This window comes from Gymnodraco acuticeps, unplaced genomic scaffold, assembly GCF_902827175.1.
Source record: "Gymnodraco acuticeps unplaced genomic scaffold, fGymAcu1.1, whole genome shotgun sequence".
Lineage (NCBI taxonomy): Eukaryota > Metazoa > Chordata > Actinopteri > Perciformes > Bathydraconidae > Gymnodraco > Gymnodraco acuticeps.
This window is the reverse complement of record NW_022992041.1, coordinates 51,731-72,283: the sequence shown is the minus strand read 5'-3', so window position 1 is coordinate 72,283 and position 20,553 is coordinate 51,731.

Sequence of the window (20,553 nt, the reverse complement as noted above, 5' to 3'; positions counted from 1 at the left end):
ATGTCTGTAGAACTACAAAACAGCATCCATTTGGCGTGTGTGGAATAACAGTATATATATATATATATATATATATATATATATATATATACTGGGTTGATATACAATACAGCTTTATTTATATACTGCCGTGTTATAGTCACGAAATACAATTAATCTATTTATATGTTCACCAACATGATGTTGCCATTGTTTTAGTTTCTCACGGAACGATAACGCTACAACAACAAAGCGGCGTCCATTTTGTATTTTGCGAGTGTGGAATTACTATAGATTACACCAAATACACAACTAATAGATACAAACAGAGAGAGTACATACCTTTCCTGAAGTTCCTAATCAGGGTTGCCTGCTGTTGTCTCTGTGATCTCCGTTCGCTGTGTTCTCTGTTCGCTGTGTTCGTTGCTGCTGTGCTGGAGCGGTTGTGCGGGCTGCTTCTGCTTCGTCTGTGCGTAAAGCAGCCGCTGCTGGCATTATTCATACTACGCAGGATCCTATCTCTGGAACCCATTGGTCGATTTGGGTGATTGACACCTTTTTTGAAACTTTGGAGCCAATAGAATCGAGGAGGGGTTAGTAAATCCCGCTTTACACTTACGTCAAGGAGAGAGAGGCTTGCGTAAACAGCACGTGAGAAAACCTAAACCCGGACTGCAAAACGTTATACCTACGATGCGGCCATGAATGTAATGATGGATTATCAGGAACAATTCTAAAGTGACTAAGAGACATTGGATTAACCTTGAGCAGCGTTTTTATTCCCTTGAACACGACTTTTGATCACAAAACAGCAACGGTAAGACATAATTATTGTTATGCTTTAGAACACTGTTGTTGTTTTCTTGCTCTGTTCTGGCTGCTCGCTCAGTGAGTTTGTGTCCTACAGTGATGATACTTATATAAAAATAATCTGTGGAGTATCAGCTTTCAGCTGATATATAGTTTGTGCAGAACATATTAAGTTTTAAAGATCGTTTTTGCTAGTTAGCACCGGAAGTAGCATCAGCCTGTTTTCACTAAGGGCTAATGCTAACGCTTCTTGTGAGACTTGTGTTTTGTTTCGGTTAAAATGGCTCATATCATTAGGTTGCTGAGTTTTTTTCCCGTTATTTGAGTATAAGACATTCATAGGTTTTTAAATATTAAGAAGCCCCCAGACGCTGTCTCCTGCAGTGACGTGTTTTTCCGCCCGGTATCGGGGGGGGGGGGGGGGGGGCCGGGTTTAAGAGTTAACAATACCGTGTAGCTGTCACGTTTGAAGGGGACGAAATCGTGACATCTTCACGTCTCCTAGCATGGTAAATCGTCACATGTTCACGTCTTGCCGTGATACCGGGTTGCGTTAATCAATCCTGCCTTTCCCGAAATTGCTCCTACCTCTTACCGCTACCGCTTCTTTTGTACATGTGTCTCAAATAGTCAGCTATTTTCTTGAAAGACACAATTATTGGCAATCCTTAAGATTTTGGGTTCTTTGTCAAGTTATTTCTAACATTTATAATATACCAGAAGCAGTGCGTTTGAGCCCCTTTTCATTACTTTGAGCTATACTGTATATTTCACATTCTTTCATGATAAAAGTCGCTTGGAGTTCACCCAGCAGGACTGGAGATGAGAATGACGCCTGGAAAACTGCCCTTTAATAGCAACAAGTCCTCCAGCTCATACGACCAAATGGGTCGATTGTTCAAGCCCTTATTACGACCAAATGTGTCGTTTGTTGAAGCGCTTAATACGACCTATAATTACGTTTTAAAGTTTTCGCCTTCTAGTGCTCCCGTTGAATGCAAACGTTACAGAGGGTCATTTATTCACAAATAACCCTCTCTGTAAAATCCTAAATTGTAGGATAGTTTGGCCATTAAAATGCTTTTTGATTAGATTTCTAGCGAGAAGTGTATATTGTACTTTTATAATCTACGTCCAGTGGATGTGTAGGATCTATAGTTTGATAGATATTACGAAGATGATTTGAGGTCCTGTCAGGAGAACGTATATGCGGCAAGCTTCCATGTAAAGTTACGGGTTGAAAACAGTATTTCTGGTCTCGACGTTTTCATAATAAAACCAATGATCAAATGATTTAACAGTGATATCTGCAGTACTCATCCACAAAAAAACATCAGTTTATCCTTGTTAATTATACAACATTAATTGGTTTAAATTGTGTACAATGCTTTTGTGTTTTCCCATAGGTTTTTCTCTTTCGATTCTGGGAGACACATTTCTTTTTTCAGAGGTTTTGATAGGCTAAAATCACGCCGCAATGCACGTCGGGATATGGTGTTTATGTGATATGTGAAGAGTTCATCGCCGGCCACTAGGGGGCAGCGTCACTGCTGTCCGGGTATGCCGTGCTTTGACCCGGAAGTGCCGAGCGGCCATTTTAGTTCACATGTTGTTCATTCACTCCGCATCGAGTTGAGACGTTCATCCACTCACTCATGTAAGACTGTTTCCACTATTGTTTGGTGTGTCTTTACTCTATGTAATTGAATATATGTGTATTGGTCATGACATGCATGTATGTAGTACTTTGTCAGCTTATCCTGCGGCATTGCTCTGTTTCAGGGTGTCGTCATCCTTGTCATTAAAGTACCGAAACTGACATTGAGGAGTGTGTTTCTTCATGACGACACCATGGTCGTTGTTGGATGCCCCGTCCCCGGCTGCGAGTTCGAATCCGAAGACTTGTCTGAAGCACTCGTCATTATTATATTGACGATTCATGGATTTAGCCACCAGCACGCAGCGCCTGTCATGGCCGCGCCAGCCCAGGCCCCAGCCCCTCACGGCCCGAGACTCGATCGGCCCAAAGTTGATGTGGGCGTGTCGATAGAGGAATGGAACGTGTTCATCCGCCGTTGGGACGTATTCCGCGCCGACTCAGGCATAGGGGATGCCCAGGCCCCCTTCCAGCTGTTTCAATGCGCTGGGCCTGTACTTGGAGACAGCCTGTTGAAAGCCGCCCCCGACGCCGCTTCCGGACCCTTGCCACACATAATCACCGTCATGCGTTCCCTAGCTGTCATCCCAGTCGCTACATGCGTCCTGCGCACCGAGCTACTTCAGTTCCGCCAGGAACACGATGAGACATTCCGTGCATTCGCTGCCAGAGTGCGGGGTTAAGCGGAGACATGTGCATATAATGCGGTATGCGAGTGTGGTAAGGACGTGGACTATACCGACCACATCATCCGTGATGTTCTGCTCAATGGCATTTATGACTCGGATATACGCCGCGAGACGCTGGGGACACCTGACGTCCTGGTTAAGCCAGTTAATGACGTAATTGCACTCGTCGAGAACAGAGAGATGGCCCGTAACGCTCTCCCGTCGTCCTCCCTATCAGCCATGTCGTCATTCCGGCGCCTGAAGACGACTCCACAGACGAGCCCCGCCCGAGCCCTGCGGACGGGGCGAAACGTGCCTCGTGCCCAGAATGTAAGAGCGTCTTTAACGTCTTCACGGAGGGGCCTCGCGGGTGTAATCCTAAGCCTCACCAGGTGTGCATCGGCTGCTACAGGGCCCGCCGACGACAGAGGCGTCAACAGCCGTCGTCCGACAGTCAACAGGCCGCCATGGGGTCAGAGCCGGTCTCCCAGATCTCAACGGTGCAAGCTGGGGCCCGCCCTGGCCGACGTCACAGGAGCCATCGCCGACACCGCGCCCCTACGTCGCACGGATGTGTCAACAGGCAAGCACCTATCAGACTCGAGCACCACATCTTCTCCAAGGGCGAATGGAGACGGGCCAGGCTGAGAGACCACCCCCGAGCATTAATCACCATCTCGATGGACATGCCAGTCGGGCTGAGGGATGGCACCGGCAACCGGGGCTCGGCCGATGGAGCTCGGATATCTGCCCTCGCGGACACTGGCGCGCAGTCGGACCTTTGGTCGCTGGAGGAGTTCCTGGCCTGCGGTTTCTCGCGGGACGACCTGCGACCCGTCAGCCTCAGCCTTTCGGCCGCCAACCGCTCCCCCATAACCATCGAGGGAGCGTTCTTCGCTAGGCTCTCGACAACCTGCAGCAGGGGGCGTGTCACATCCTGCCGTTCCATGGTATATGTGAGCAGCTCGGTCTGGGCCATGTACCTCTCGGGAACGCCCAGTGCACATGTCCTCAGCGCACGGTCCCCCCGGCGTGCCCCGTAGCACTGCCGTTCCCTTGTAAGCCAGAGAACAATAACAGGATGAAAGATTGGCTACTCGGGAGATATGCCTCGTCGACGTTCAATACTTGCCCCCATCGAGCACTACCATGCATGGAGGGGCCACCTATCGAGATGCACGTGGACCCCGCAGCTACGCCTAGGGCATGTCACACCGTGGCTACAGTGCCTCTACACTGGCAGCGGAGGGTCCACGATGACCTCCTGCGGGACGAAGCCCTTGGGGCATTGAACGTGTGCCATACGGCGAGCCAGTGACGTGGTGCCATCGTATGGTAGTCACTCGGAAGCATGATGGTTCCCCACGCAGGACCGTGGACCTCTCCCCCCTTAACAAGTTCTGCCAACGTGAGACCTTCGCCACTGAGTCCCCGTTCCACCTTGCACGCCGCGTCCCGAAGGGCACCTGGAAGACCGTCACGGACGCCTGGAACGGCTACCACAGTGTCCCCCTGCGTCAGTCGGATCGCCACCTTACTACCTTCATCACACCCATCGGCCGTTGGCGCTACACCAGGGCACCACAGGGCTTCCTGTCATCAGGGGATGGCTACAACCGTCGGTTTGATGCCGTCCTCTCGGACTATGAACGCAAGGAACGTTGCGTGGATGACACCATCCACTATGACACCAACCTGGAGCAACACTGGTGGAGGACCATCGACATCCTGACGCGTGTCGGCCGGTCGGGAATCGTGTTGAACTCAGACAAGTTTCAGTTCGCGGAGAGGTGCGTCGATTTCGCTGGCTTCAGGGTGTCGGAATCTACCATCGAACTGCTCCCGAAATACTTGGACGCCATCCGGGACTTCCCCACCCCTGGCTCCACGACGGACATCAGGAGTTGGTTCGGCCTTGTCAACCAGGTGGCCAACTATGCCCAGTTGCGTGACACGATGGCTCCATTTAAGCCGTTCCTCAGCCCACACTGTGTGTTCCTATGGTCCCCCGTTCTGGAGGAGGCCTTCCAGGCGTCCAAGCAAGCCATAATGGAGGCCTTCCGCGAGGGCGTGGAGATCTACGACATGCAGAAGCGTACCTGCCTCCGCCCTGACTGGTCCATGCGTGACATTGGCTACTTCCTGCTCCAGCAACATTGTCACTGTGCCTCGGGCATACCGGACTGCTGTCCAGGTGGATGGAGGATCACCCTCGCGGGTTCGTGTTTCCTGTCCCCTGCGGAGCAGCGCTATGCGGCCGTCGAGGGAGAGGCCCTAGCTGTGGCCTGGGGTCTGGAACAGACGCGGTACTTCACGCAGGGGTCAGACAACCTCGTCGTGGTCACCGACCATAAGCCGTTGGTGAAGATCGTTGGCGACCGTACGCTGGATGAGATAACAAACTCGTGTCTGTTTAGACTCAAGCAGCGCACCCTCCCATGGCGCTTTGACATTGTGCATCTGCCTGACAAGAGCAACTATGCCGCTGATGCCACGTCGAGGCATCCTTTCCCCTCGGGCTCAGCGAACGGCCTCTCATTGGGGCTGCCGAGCGGGCCTGATGCCGTGGAGTCAGCGCTCATGGCCTCCATCCGCGACGACGCACGGGAGCTCGGAGCCGTCTCTTGGCCCCTCCTCGCACGGGAAACAGCGGCTGACGGATGCCTCGGCCACCTCCTCCAACTCATCGAGCAGGAGGGTGGGATTGACGTAAATGACCCTGCCCTGGCGAGTCTGTCATCGGTCTGTGAGTCCGTCTACGCACAGGACGGGGTCCTGCTCTATCGGGACCGCGTCGTGGTCCCCCCATCCCTCCGTGGGAGAGTCCTTCGGCATCTCTATGCCGCTCACCAGGGGACCTCAGCGATGGGGAAGCATGCCCGAGCCATAGTTTACTGGCCCGGGATGTCCCAGGACATTCAGGCCACCAGGGACGGGTGTGCAGACTGCAACCGCAATGCTCCGTCACAGGCGGCTACACCCTCCATGCCGTCCTCACCCCCGTCCACGCCATTCGAGGCGGTGTTTGCTGACTTCTTCGACTATGGGGGCCGCCACTACCTAGTTGTCGGGGACCGTCTCTCGGGCTGGGTAGAGATCCTGAGCTCTACGGCGGGTACTGCCCTGGCGGGCTCAGCTGGCCTGGTCCAACACCTCCGTTTGTTCTTCGCCACCTTCGGCGTACCGGAGGAGCTCTCGAGCGACGGTGGTCCGGAATTCAAGGCGAGCCACACTGAGGACTTCCTCCGCTTATGGCACGTCAAACACTGTGTGTCGTCCGTTAGCTTTCCACAGTCGAATGGGAGGGCGGAAGTTGCGGTTAAGACCGCTAAGCGCCTCCTGATGTCCAACACCGGCCCGTCGGGCGGCCTTGATCAGGACCGCTTCCTGCGTGCTATGCTGCAGTTGCGAAACACGCCTGACCCCGACTGCAACCTCTCGCCAGCGCAGATCATCTTCGGCCGCCCCCTTCGTGGCTCGCTCTCCTTCGTGAACCGCCTCGAGAAGTTCTCGAACCCGCACATCCGCCTGCTATGGCGCGAGGCATGGGTGGCGAAGGAGGACGCCCTTCGGACCCGTATGTCCCGTACCACCGAATCTCTGGGGACTCACTCAAGACGGCTCCGCCCATTGGCACTCGGCGAAAGGGTATTCCTCCAGAACCAGCAAGGCCCGAGCCCCCACAAATGGGACAGGTCAGGGGTCGTGGTGGAGTCGCCGGACCACGACCAGTATCGGGTCAGGGTTGACGGTTCGGGACGTTTGATACTGCGCAACCGGCGTTTCCTCCGTGCCTATACGCCGGCCACACCCTGCGCCCGTGAGCAGCCGGCTGCGCCGTTGCCGCCGCCCGCTGTTCTGGGCCATCAGCCCCCACCTATCCACCCGGGCTGGGCGACGCCCCAGGGGATTGCTCAGCGGCCGGCTGTTGGACCCCGCGACTCGGCTATGGGCGCTTCCTCACCGGCACCTGCCGGTGAGGAAGCGTCCTCTGACCTCACCGTTCCTACCGTTCCTACGGGTGCCTTCCTGGGCGCACCGGTGCCGCAGTCGCCGCCGACGCTGCCCCAGCCTACTCGGCCAGGCCGCGTGAGGAGGCCGCCTGCACGTTACGAGCCCGAGTCCAGCAGCTGGATTTAGACCGTTAATCTATTCCGGCCCATAGTTTTCCGGTCTGGGGGGGATGAAGAGTTTATCGCCGGCCACTAGAGGGCGTCACTGCTGTCGCTGTCCGGGTATGCCGTGCTTTGACCCGGAAGTGCCGAGCGGCCATTTTAGTTCACATGTTGTTCATTCACTCCGCATCGAGTTGAGACGTTCATCCACTCACTCATGTAAGACTGTTTCCACTATTGTTTGGTGTGTCTTTACTCTATGTAATTGAATATATGTGTATTGGTCATGACATGCATGTATGTAGTACTTTGTCAGCTTATCCTGCGGCATTGCTCTGTTTCAGGGTGTCGTCATCCTTGTCATTAAAGTACCGAAACTGACATTGAGGAGTGTGTTTCTTCAATATGAAATCGGAAAACTTTTTTTTTTTTTTAAATAATACTTTTTTCCGAGTGTTCTTACTTTTCTCTTTGGAAGTCATCACATAACGGCATTGTAATACACGGTTTGGCTGCCTTACATATTACACATCTGCCGCAGTTCTCTATTTATAGAGCCCTGATCAGAAGACTTCTGGACAAACTGGAAGAAATGCCGCCAAAACTGAATATGTGACGTCGATCATAAATATATCAACAATTAAACAACATCTTCCATTTCTTTTCCCACAATACAGTATCAACACTAATTCGGCTGACTTTTATATTTGATCCAATTAGTAGATAGTCTGTATTTACACCATAACGGTGCACAGCTGATGTGCTACTACCTTTCCAACTCCTCATGCAGTTGACTGTTACAGGTCTATACAGATTCATGGTACAATGCATAAGCTTCAAATCGAGAGACAGAAACTGTATTTTCCTTTACCGTCCTTTTTTAATTTCACAATAAAGTTATGTTTATGTTTGATATTATTATGCTTTATTAACTAGACCACTGTTTTTTTAACCCACACCGCCTAGTGGTTAAAGCACGTTATTAAATTTAGTTGTTGAAAAACTTATATTTGATGAAAACATTTAAATATTAAGAGTAGCCTATACAAAATAGGGGTCAATGATAGAAATATAGAATAGAACATATCAAGAAGATACTGTAGTGATCTCTACAATAAAACAGTTTAGTGCAGGACGTCCAAAGATATGAACAGGAGGATGTGCAAAACAGACAAACTAATAAGGCTGAATTTTACTCAGGTGCAACTAAAGTCTGATTTAAGGGTTGTTTATATTTCACATCATTAATCAGAATCTGCAAAGTAACAAAAATAAATGTAGTGGAGTAAAAATACCAGGTTAACCTCTGAATTGTAGTGGAATAGAACAAAGTAGTACAAGCTGCTGTAACAAAAACATTTCCCAACTTGGGATCAATAAAGTATCTTATCTTATCTTAAGATGATCGATGGCTACTGCCATATTTGCAAAATGTGCCTCTGAACCTATACAATGCATGTTTCAGGTTTATCAATTAACAACAGGAGGGGTCACCGGCACAGACATAAGACCAGCTGTTAAATAAAGCTCTTCTGACCTTAGCTGTCATGTGGGTATATATTAATGCTGTCCCAGTAGAGACATGCCACAACATGTTGCGAAACACACAATAGCCAGCATGTGTAGTTCTGGGGGGAGGGGGACCGTCCAAGTCCAGTTTTGGATAGTCTGGCGTGGTTCCATTCCAGGATAAACTGATGTTTTTTAGTGGATGAGTAATGCAGATATCACTGTGTAATCATTTGACAGTGTGGCGAATACTTCCGGTTTTATTATGAAAACTTTGAGACCGGAAATACTGTTTTCACCCACGCTAACTTTACATGGAAGCTGCCCCATATACACGTTATCCTGGCGAGACCTCAAATCATCTTTGTAATATCTATCAAACTATAGATCCTACACATCCACTGGACGTAGATTATAAAAGTACAATATACACTTCTCGCTAGAAATCTAATAAAAAAGCATTTTAATGGCCAAACTATTCCACAATTTAGGATTTTCCAGAGAGGGTTATTTGTGAATAAACGACCCTCCGGAACGTTTGCAATCGACGGGAGCATGTTGTTTCTTACACGACCGCTAGGTGCTACACTTTAAAACGTGACTCTGGGTCGTATTTAGCTGCTGAACAATCGACCCAGCGCCATATAGACTGAGAGTTACGTCATCTCCGTTCACTCCAATGGACCACGTTTTTACAGCAATGGCGGATCGTGGAGCCTCTCATTCGTTCCCCGGAAGTTAGCGCCAAGGCTAGCAGAGCTGTAGAGTTGCAGCATAATAGACCGTTCGTGACGGACTTTTAAAGGTAAGAAGAAGTTTAAAGATTTATATTGCGGATATTATCAGTACATCTGATTCAAATTAACATGTGTATTAAAGGATGTCAGTGGATTATCCCTAAATTAGTAGATTTAGGGAACGTTTACAGATAACAGATTAAGCTAGGATACCGAATCAAGTTAGCAACACACGTTGAACAGGCTTTTAATTGTAAATTCCATTCTCTTAATGTCATTTCGTCCAACGTTGTTGAATTAGAGAAGAGGGGCTTCTAAACGGAATTGTATGCGGGGGTGGAGGGAGTTAAATATTAGATAAATATAACTTTGGTGCGTGTAAGAGTGAGTGTTTTTAACAGAGCCATATTGTGTCCTTGTGATTATGTTGATTATTACCTGTCTGCAGTGCTTGAATTGGAATGAAAAAGGTGCCAGTACTCTAAAATCAGCAACCTTTTCAAGTCAATTTTATATATACAGCCCACAAACAAGAATTTGGCTACTATAATGCTGGTGGGTTTGTCTCTTTACTACTGTATATTTTAGAAAGGTTCACTGTACTTAACATTTTTTATGATCGGCAGCGGATATGGCTAAAGCTCAGTAAGGTCAATATTAACTGAAAATATAGCAATCAAAGTCTAGATCTTCTGCTGAAGACACATGAAGCAGAGACCTTTCAGGTGAGAGCCCCTCTGGTGGTGTTCAACATTAATGACAAGGAAACAAAGCTCTGGTCAGAAGCATTTTTTATAAAAAGCTTTAACAAAATTAAGTATTTCTGTACATTTTGAATGCAATCTAACTTTCCAACTCAGAAAACGAAAAACGAAAAAGTGCCAAAAGTCTTCTCACATGGCTGAGCTGCTTTGCAATATACTTCACCACTGAAGAATACAAATATGTATAAAGTAAACTATGATGCAATCTAACTTTCCAACTCAGAAAAATGATAAAGAGCATGAACAAAGAACATGTAAAAACAAATGCAAAATTTGCACAATCTAAAATGAGAAACTGTAACTGCAAGTAACAAAGTCTGAGCCATGGTAAAGAGTTACATTGAACACCAAGCTGATCAGATAACTCCCTGGTTGGTCTGAAGTCCTTCTATCTCCAGGATCTGTACAAATCGGCACATTATGCCAAAAGTCTTCTCACTGGGTGAGCTGCTTTGCAATATACTTCACATTGTTAGAAAAGGCTCCAGAAGGCCTTGGGGACATCAGTATCAGGGGCTGGAGCTGGACAGGCTCTTTCATCAGCACTTCTCCTTCCCTTTGCCAGCCAGGACCTCACATACTGTTCCGGATTGAACTGTCCTAGTGATGGTCCATTACATTTAATGAAAACCAGGCTGGACAGTCGGCTGACAGAGAGAGCATTCCTTTTTGCAGTAAGGATATCGTTCATGCAGCTGAATGCCCGCTCACACTCACTAGTGGAGACAGCGATGGTTCGGACTGCTTTCAGTAGAGGCTCCATGGCAGCAGGTGTACGGGATGCCCTGGTTTCCTTGTATTCGCGAAAGCCCTGAACAGTCTCTCTTCTGTCCACTTTCAGCACTTCGCACAAACGTAGCACCTCTACGTCCCCATACTGTACGTCTAACTCCTCTTCAGGCCAACTTCCAGGATGGATAACTTTCATGTCCTGGATTAGCTGATTGTCCCGGGCCTCCCGGCCATGTAATGGGATTTATCTTGTGCTGACATGAGAGGAGGTTGTGGAAGTCATTCTGTGTCTCAGATTCTCTACCATACTGCGGAAAAACTGACCTGCATGAATCTGTACAAGCCTGCCATTCTCACGCAGGGCAACACCCTTGAAGGACTTCTCAGCTAGAGCTGTATGAACTGTAGTCATGTGTGGGCCAGGCATGGTGACCATGGATTCAAAAACTCGTATTTCTCGAGTTAAGAGCCTATCTGCTGTAGGCAGTGTCATCTCTCTTTTTTGGAGTTGCAGAGAGAGGTCGCTGAGCTCTGTGAGTGCATCGTACATCAGTCCCAGATTGCTGACAAACGTTGCAGATGTGAGCACATCATCCAGGCCCTTGTACTTTGCTCTGTCTCTGGAATCCCTGCTCGTGTCGTTTGCAGCATTTGTGAAGTGATCATGAAGCACTCGGTAGTTTTCCCAGACTGCTCTGACGCTCCTTTCACTTGAAGCCACCCAGCGGATGGACAAAACACGCCCTATCACCAGGAGACGCTGTCCGACTGCTTGCGCACACTGCGCTAACTGCCTCTGATTTTTGGGGGAGGCATGGAACAAGGAATAGAGTTTGTCAAAAAAGATCTGGAAATGATTGAGCCCTGAGACCTCCTTGACCACATCCCCAACTGCCAGCTCTAGACGATGATTGGAGCAGTGCCACACAAACAGGCTTGGGAATTTACTACACAACTGGGTAGCAACGCCTGTTCTCTTCCCTAGCATGACTGAAGCCCCATCACATGCAAAAGAAACGAAACACTGACCTAAAAAGTCCTCGTTAAAATCTCTTCCAAGACACTCCATTAACGCCTTTGTGATGTCATCAGCCGTTGTTCCATCCAACTCGATCAGCTCCCAAAAAAACGTTTCGGGCTCAGCATCAGCTAATGCTGAGCGTAGACACACAACAAGCACCGTTTTACCACTAATAGTGGTAGATTCATCGACCAAAACACAGAGTTTTCTTTGGTTTTCTGTAATGTCTTTTGCCATTTTTTTCTTCAGCTCATGAGCTATGTGGTCGATGATTTCGCCACAGGTTTTATTGGAGTGCAAAACCCTGCCCACGTTCAGCCCATTCAGTTTCTGTACATTTAAATCAATTGGCATGTCTGTGAATGGCCGGCTATGTTTGCCAATTTTATATGCCGTTCGAAAAACTCTGATAGTGGTGTCTAATTCAGATTTATGCATAGACTGCACTTGATGTTGAATAGTTTCACATGAAGCAGATGTAAGGATGTCAGCAGCTTTTACATGGGCTTGTGATTCTTTATGTTATTTGATTTTTTTTCTCAGGCTAGCTTGTTGCTTGCCCTTGTCAACACTGAAATGAGACACTGCACACTCACCCCATTCAGTTGACAGTTTCAGTCCTTGTCCAGTGTGTATTCCCAAAGATTTGACATCTCTGCATATCCGACATCCTAGCTTCTTATCTTTAAGAAGGAGCCATGCATTGGTCTTGCAAAAATATTGCACCTGGTCCGTTGTCCAGCAGTCAGGTGCATCGCTTTGCCCGGTGTTGGTGGTGGCAGTTGCGCCAGCATTAGCTAACGTTAGAGGCTCTGGAGGAGGCGGCGGAGCTAGTGCTAATGCTAATGCACTAGAACTTGGAGCAGGAGGATCAACCAAAGAAAGCTCCCCATCAGACACAATTTCCAACACAGGCACAGCATTCTCTGTATTTGAAGTTTCTTCCGGCGACAACCGCTGTCTTTTTGCACTTTTATTAATCCACGCTAACATTTTAGAAATGCTAATTTGTGACGTGACTTGCTTTCCTTCTCTCGGGGGCGTGCCTGCTCTGTTCTATCACTCTACATAGCCACCCACTGGGTGGGAGTTGCACTGCATAAACACAACACACGTGCATCTAGGTATGTAAATTGTAAAGCATTAAAACATGGTTTTACTAACAGTTTTCAGTATGTTGTTACTTCGGCATTATTATTATTATTATTATTATTTTGAAACGTGTATTACTATTAAATCACGGTCAAATAGGTTAATTTTGACATAGTCGTTTCCACCACGGTATTTACATGGATAAGTTAAGCCCCGCCCCCTCTCCAGCACGTTCTGTTTGAATGACAGGAGTAAACAGCTGACAGCCGCTGTGAAACTCCAGCGGTTAGAGCGATGAGAATGTCCGTTCGGCACCTCATGACGCATCTACTGAGTACCGGGCGGCTGTATATATATATATATATATATATATATATATATGGATGTATAATAAGAACGGCGGGAGAGTGTTGAGTACTGGCACGGTGAATGAGTACCGGAGTACCGCCAGCATGCCGGTACTGAGCAAGAAGTGCCGGTACTCCATGGGTCAGAACCAGAAGTGCCGGTACGGCGTACCGGTGAGTACCGGCCCAATTCCAGCACTGCCTGTCTGTATAATGTTGCAGCTCAGCTGATTTTGGATTGATGGCAAAGGGAGAGGGACTTAAGTGAGAGTGAAAACACAAGGTAAGTTTAATACTATTGTTTTATATAAGTAAACACCTTATCTCCCCAAGGCAATTTCCCATCCAATAGGTGTGCTATATAGGTGTGTATAACCAGGGCTGCACATAATTGGTGCGCATGCGTACCCGCCGCGAAAAAAGGAGCACCGGATCATTTGAAAAAAGGCGCATTTGCGCACCAACATTGAGAGAGAGAGAGATATTTGCGAGTTGCATATGAACGGGTAAGATAGCAGGGTTTCCCACACATAGACTTTACCTGGGCGGGCCACCCAGGTATATTAACGGCCGCCAAAGTATAATTCGTAAGCCGTTTAGGTTTGATTTTTTTAATCCGTCCGCGAGCAAGACGGCATCTGTCGATCCCTCGCTCTACCCCCTCGCTATCGTGTGAAGGGTCTGCTTTATGCACTCCGCACAGTAACCCTGCGGCGAAGCTCCGGTGAACAGTCCATGAGCGTGCTCACTAGCGCAACCCCCCCCCCCCCCCCCCCCGTTTATAAAGTCAAGTACCCCTCAAAAGGTCCGGTTTATTTCATTTTAAGGATGCGCACCAATCAACATCTCCAGGTGCTCCTTTGAGAACCAGGGCAAAAAGGTTGTGTGCACCCCTGTGTATAACCCTTTCTCCTGTCTGTTACTCCCTCTTTCAGCACAAGAACCAGAGAGGGATTCAATGGAGCCTGAATACCTGCACTGAGACCCTCACCCTGCACCCTGAGTCTCAACTCTGTGTTTTTCAAGCCTTTCCCTGTTTTTTTGTATTAAACAAAACATTAAGCTTTCCCAATGGTGTGGTTTTCGTTTTGTGAAAAAGTGCAAATGCAGTGTTTGTATATAATTACATCACATATTTTTTTGCTGTTGGTCGAGAAATTGCTCCTGCTGACTTGAGCCAGCCATTTTTTCCTCCTCTCTGTGTCAGTGGGGAAGCCGTACATTCGTACTCCTTTCTCGGAGCGATTTGAGCATCCCCAGGCAGCACAGCAAACCATGGTGGCGACTAGGAGGCAGCACAGCAAACCAGGACAACACGGAGGAAAAGGCACAGACAAACTGCATGATATTCTATTCAATGTTTATTGAATTCCATCTATTTGCAATGGATGTTCCTAAAACAACACATTTAACATCATCATCATGCTGCTGCTGCTGCTAGTCCTTCGATAGTCACCTGTCGGTCTCCTGTCCTTTCTGAAAGCCATAAAGATGACATTAGTCATTTAGATAACTTGTGTCCTCAATTACCATGGGATTACTGAAACTACCATGAATTTAAGAAAATGGTAGAAATTAATCTAATCTGAATTTTAAAGCATTACTTTAGATCCCCTCCCTCTAAATATATCAATAAACATTAGAAAGTGATGCTCCTGACTACCATACAAGTTTAAGAAGATAATATTGGTTTTAAAGAATTCAAAGCTATAAATAAACAGCAACAGGCTCTTTAACCAAGGCACTGTTAGCCTAACATGTAAACTAGTTGTTCACACTAATCCTAATATTATCACTTAATATTAGCAAATTCTATTTTATTTTTTAAAACATATTGATGTAAATACATACACATATCGATTTGTTGTATAAATATTGCTAATCAAAACCTTTATTCACTAATAATTACCAAAAATCGTAGTTCTATCTCCTGTTATCAATGCATTCACATTGCCCGCCATGAACTTCCGGGGAACGATCCTCGTCTATATGAACCACGTGACGATAACCATTTTTGGACTTCCGTTGTCGTAACTCTTCTATCTATATTGCGCTGAATCGACCTATATGGTCTTTTTTTGTCGGAGGAGAGGCTGGTTGTGTCACAGAAATGAAAATGAACAGGCTGCTCTCACAGTCACATGTCCATTTAATGTCTTATTTCACTTCATGGTTTCCATGACAGCACAGTGTGGTTTGTTTCTGAATGAGAATCCCAGATCCTTTTAGATTCTATTGATTTCTTCATTATGGTTTTCTGAAAGGGTTGAGTCTTCTGTAAATATGTTACCTTCAAGCTCATGGCATTGTTAGTAATAAGAACTCCAGGTCTTCTTTCTCAGGAGTTGGTATTTTTAATCAATCGTTTTATATGAATACTGTTAGGACAGAGTTCCCGTTTATCTTCCTGTTGAATTGCTGATCCTTCCTGAAGCACAGCACATTTGTTACAGCTACGGTCTGTGGGGCTTTTTGTTTGCGGTGGCCCTGTATGTCTGTGATGGATTGACATGAAGCTTAAAACAACCAGGATCCTCATCTTTTCCTGTGTGTTTGATAAATACGTCCCACTAAGGTATTGTGACATGATGAAAATAACTCAACATTGAATTTGAAGTCAAGCGCTCTGCCTCTTCTCCGCTGATCAAATGAAGCACAGTGAAAGAAGATGATCACAAATAGGATTTATTTATATATTCAGTTGGATGTATGTCTGAAGGCTCTACAGATGAATATAAGAATCTCCATACATTCAATCAATTATTAAAGAAGGTAGGAAGGTATTCCACAAAGCTTTCCAATAAATAGAAACTGAAGAATATACAATCAGGCCAGGACATTATTATTTTGTATTTGACCTTATATCCTATGTTTGAACTGGCACATATCTGAAAGGAATGGCTGTGTGAAAAGGCTGTAGAAATGTGGAGCTGAGATCATGCTGCAAGTAAGGTATGAAAAGGCTTTAACTGTAAGTATCATGCTGTAAACAAATGTGAAATCATATCAGTTGTTCCATTGAAATCCATTTATTTTTCAACCTTTTTTTTACAATGTGTGTTGGTATTGAATTACACTTGCACGTTTTGATATCCAGGCACCATCAGTGAGCAAGAAATGCTTCCCACACAGAATCTTATCGATAGATATATCAAATATAACATTCACTGTGTGAGATGTCCTGGTTGTATGTATTGTAAATGCTACATTCACTGTATTTTCTTAGTATTTGTTCTGTTCGACCTTTGCCCATTGATTTTGTTTGCATTATCTTTTTCATCGCTCATTTTAGTGCAATCTCAGACACTTAATAACACTGCAATTGTAAAGTAAGATCCTGCAAAATGTCATATATTTTTTATTTGCATAGGTCTTAAAAGAAGGATTTATTGAATTGTTGAAACAGCTCAGTAGACATTGGGATATACCTAAAATTGCTTTTTCTTAGCACGAATGTTCGAGACTATTTTAAAATGTGCCAAGCACACAAAAAGAAGCAAACTCCATTAGTTGTCCTTTTGAAATGTCCTCCATTGCGTTATTAACGCGTTAACTTGACAGCCCTAATAAAAATAAAGGCAATGAACAGTTACATCTCTACTTTACATAAGGGTGTCTGCACAATCTCACATTACAGAAACAAAACCCTGCGTTTTTTGGCAAACCGAGTACCAGAAATTATACATTTAAAAAAAAAAACTTTTCATTGTTAGGGGGGCCACAGGGGGGTCAGAGGTCAGTGTTAGGGGGGCACTGCCCCCCCCTGGCCCCCCTAGAACCGCCCCTGGTGATAGCCCTCTAAATCTACTACCCAAAAATAAACATATGCTCCTGAACCAGCCTCTCTTGTCTCCCTCCTCTCCCCCCTCCTCCTCTTTGAGGCAGCAGCAAAGACTAGTTTTAGAAGCAAAGCAAAGACTATTTTTAGCTCTCAACAAGTTTTAATAGTTTATCTTACCTTTTTTCACTTAGTTAACGTTTTTTTTTTTATTATTCATGCATATTTTACTAATCACTCCCCCCTCAAATGGAAATATGTGTTTACATAAATGGTGACCAAACCGTTTGAGACCCACAGAGAACTTAGACTAAGTTAACTATCTAAGTCACCCTCTGTGAGGCAGAGTCAGACCCACATTTGCGCAGCGTTGCGTTCACAATACATACGTATAAAAAAAAAAATTCGCAGGCCAGCAGGCCACTTAACAGGCCAGGACATCGGGAAACCTCCCGGTCCTCCCGATGGCCAGTCCGGGCCTGGTACATCCCAAAAGTTCTTACAGTTTGTACTGAGCTCAAGACTGCCATCAAAGCCATAACTACTGTAGCTGACAGAGTGGAGGCGGAGGAGGACGTCTTATGCATTGCATCACTTAATTTTGAAGCTATTGTTGGAGAATACTGTATATTGCTGTATCTCTTCAAGCTATATGGTGGAAATGAAAGGACAGGGTACACTGTAAAATATTACCATGATTTCACAATATTTAGCTGTAATATTTTACAATAAATTACTGTTTTACCACTTTACAGTCTTTACCTGTAATGTTCACAATATAACACTGTAATTTAGAATTTCACAGTGAAATCAATACAGGCACAGTTAATTACTGTGAATGTACAGGATAAATGATTACCAGGATTTCACAACATGTTATTGTATTATTTCATAGTAAAATACTGTATTCAGACCATCCTCTGTGATAACACAACAAATTAAGTGATTTTCTTGCTTTTATCACTCTTGCTTGGCTTTAAATACTAATTTCTTTGGTGCAGGTTTTACTTAAATTGAAAGGGGCACCGCTGCATCTGCCTTCAAATAAACGGTGCAACATATAAATCTATGTAACATTTAAATTGTTGTCTTGGCTTAGTGTTTTCAGGTGCTTCCTGGGCATTAATCCTGAGACGGACTCGAAAGCCAAAAAGAGGCATGGCAATTTAAACCCCCATGTCAGCACATTCTTCAGAAAAATTGTTGACTTTGAGTGGATGTCTGTGTAGACATGTGTTAAGTGCTCCCCTCCTTGTTTTCTGTCTCCCTGGCTCCGCCTCTGCCCAGGTGCACCTGGTCTGCCCCTGGCTCCGCCTCTGGCCAGGTGCACCTGGTCTGCCCCTGGCTCCGCCTCTGCCCAGGTGCACCTGGTCTGCCCCTGGCTCCGCCTCTGCCCAGGTGTTCCAAATTCCACTCAGCCGTGTGTATATATAAAGAGAAGCTGGAGGAGAAGGATGTCTCGCCTATCCTAACGCCGGAGGCACTGTCCTTAGAATACCTCTTTGCCATTCTGAGCAGTAGGCCATATTTTTGCAGATGTGTTTATGTTTAGCCTGGAGGACCTGGTAGTCCATAGCCGCGGGAAGTCATTTTGCTCAGGGGGTGCTGCCAAAAGTGGGGATGGAGCCGTTTACATTTTTTTTTAAAAGGCGGTGCCGGGCCGGGCCCGGCTGTCAGCGATACGAGCCGCATAAATTGTTTGTTAAAGGCGAGACACGGCAGGCAAAAACATCGTTTTTCATGCACTGGTCAATTTTTAGATGTTGTGCTATTTTGATTCCATAACATGTTTTCTTTCAGGCTTTTGGAAGGAAAACGTACAAAATACACATTTAAGTGTTCATTTTACTATAGTTTGTCTATTTGCATATGTATATTTCTCCTAAATTCACCAAAAGTTAGCATTTCTAACGTAGCATAAAGTACCGCGATCGCTGTTTGCACAATGTCATCGTTGGAAAAGCTCCGTCTCTCCTGCACAATGATCTCATCGGATCCAAATATGGTCATTTCCTTTGTATCAGCAACCAATCGTGAAAGCACAAAAGGGTCTTAAACCAAGAAACGAAATCTCATTGGCTGGTGTCAATTTCTGACAACGTGATTCGTTCAGATGCATCACGTGGTGTGCTAAAACACTTCCTGATTAGCTTTCCGCTAGAAATGTAAATCTCAAAATGGCAAAAGAACGGCAGAAAAAAACGTTCACAGAGAAGACAACAACAATTGTCACTTGCACGAAGCAAGGTTATACAAAACACAAATGACCCCGAACATGAAATACCTTCACGGAGTGCGTCGATGCGCAAGCTGTCATCCAAAGAACAGAGGGTTTAGCTAGCGCCTCACTGCAATCTTTAAAGTTCGTTTTCTCAAAATGAGTTTTTTCTCCTACTCTGAGTCCGAAATGTCCACTTCAGTTGCAATTACATACACCAGACCTTCCAGTTATATTCCTATCAATATTATGAAGGCTTTTACAGAAGGGTTTGTTCATATATCATTCATAGCCTGAATTATATAAGATTGTATACCTAGAAATATGGCGAAAATTGATATTTTAGGGCTGTTGACAATATTTTCTGATTTATGGAGTGATAAAGAGAGATATCCAATATCCCTTCGGTGAAAGCCTTACAGTAGATGCTAATATGACTACAAAATGAAACGAGAATTTTGAACCTGGCTTTATCCAAAGTTCAGATTTCGGTTCCTGAAATGTGTTAAAATATGCGCAAATGTAATGAGATAATGGATAATTTATATATATTACTCTAGTTGTAGAGGTGGTGGGCTGAGGAGTAGCTGGTGGTCCACTCTTTTTATTGGGTTGTTTGTTGGAGAAAAAAAAATCCAAAATCCTTTTTTGCTCCATTCTAGAAAGTTGTCACTCTGCAGTGTGTGTGTCGCGTCAATTACGTCACTCTCCCAAGACCTACGACCTAGATGACTCGGATTTTACTTATTTGGAAAATAAATTCAAGCCACCTGATATATACAAATATGTACTATGACTATTATATGCTACTGTATACAGCTAATTTTATTTTAAGTAAAATCATAACTATTTTATGTAGTTTAATCATTTTTATTTAGGTGGTCACTCAGTTTTTCAAATGTACACCACTCGCCAACAGGGGGTGCTGCAGCACCCCCAGCACCCCTACTTCCCGCGGCTATGTGGTAGTCCAGTTTTCGCGGCTTTATTTTGTTTCCCATAGGGTTTATATTTGATTTTTGGTTAGGCGGGGGAGTTCTGGGTCCTACGGCCCGTGGTGTGGCTGGCTCGGGTTCCCTCCTTCTGTTTGTTCCTTTTGGCCAGTCCTCCAGACCTCTTTTTGTTT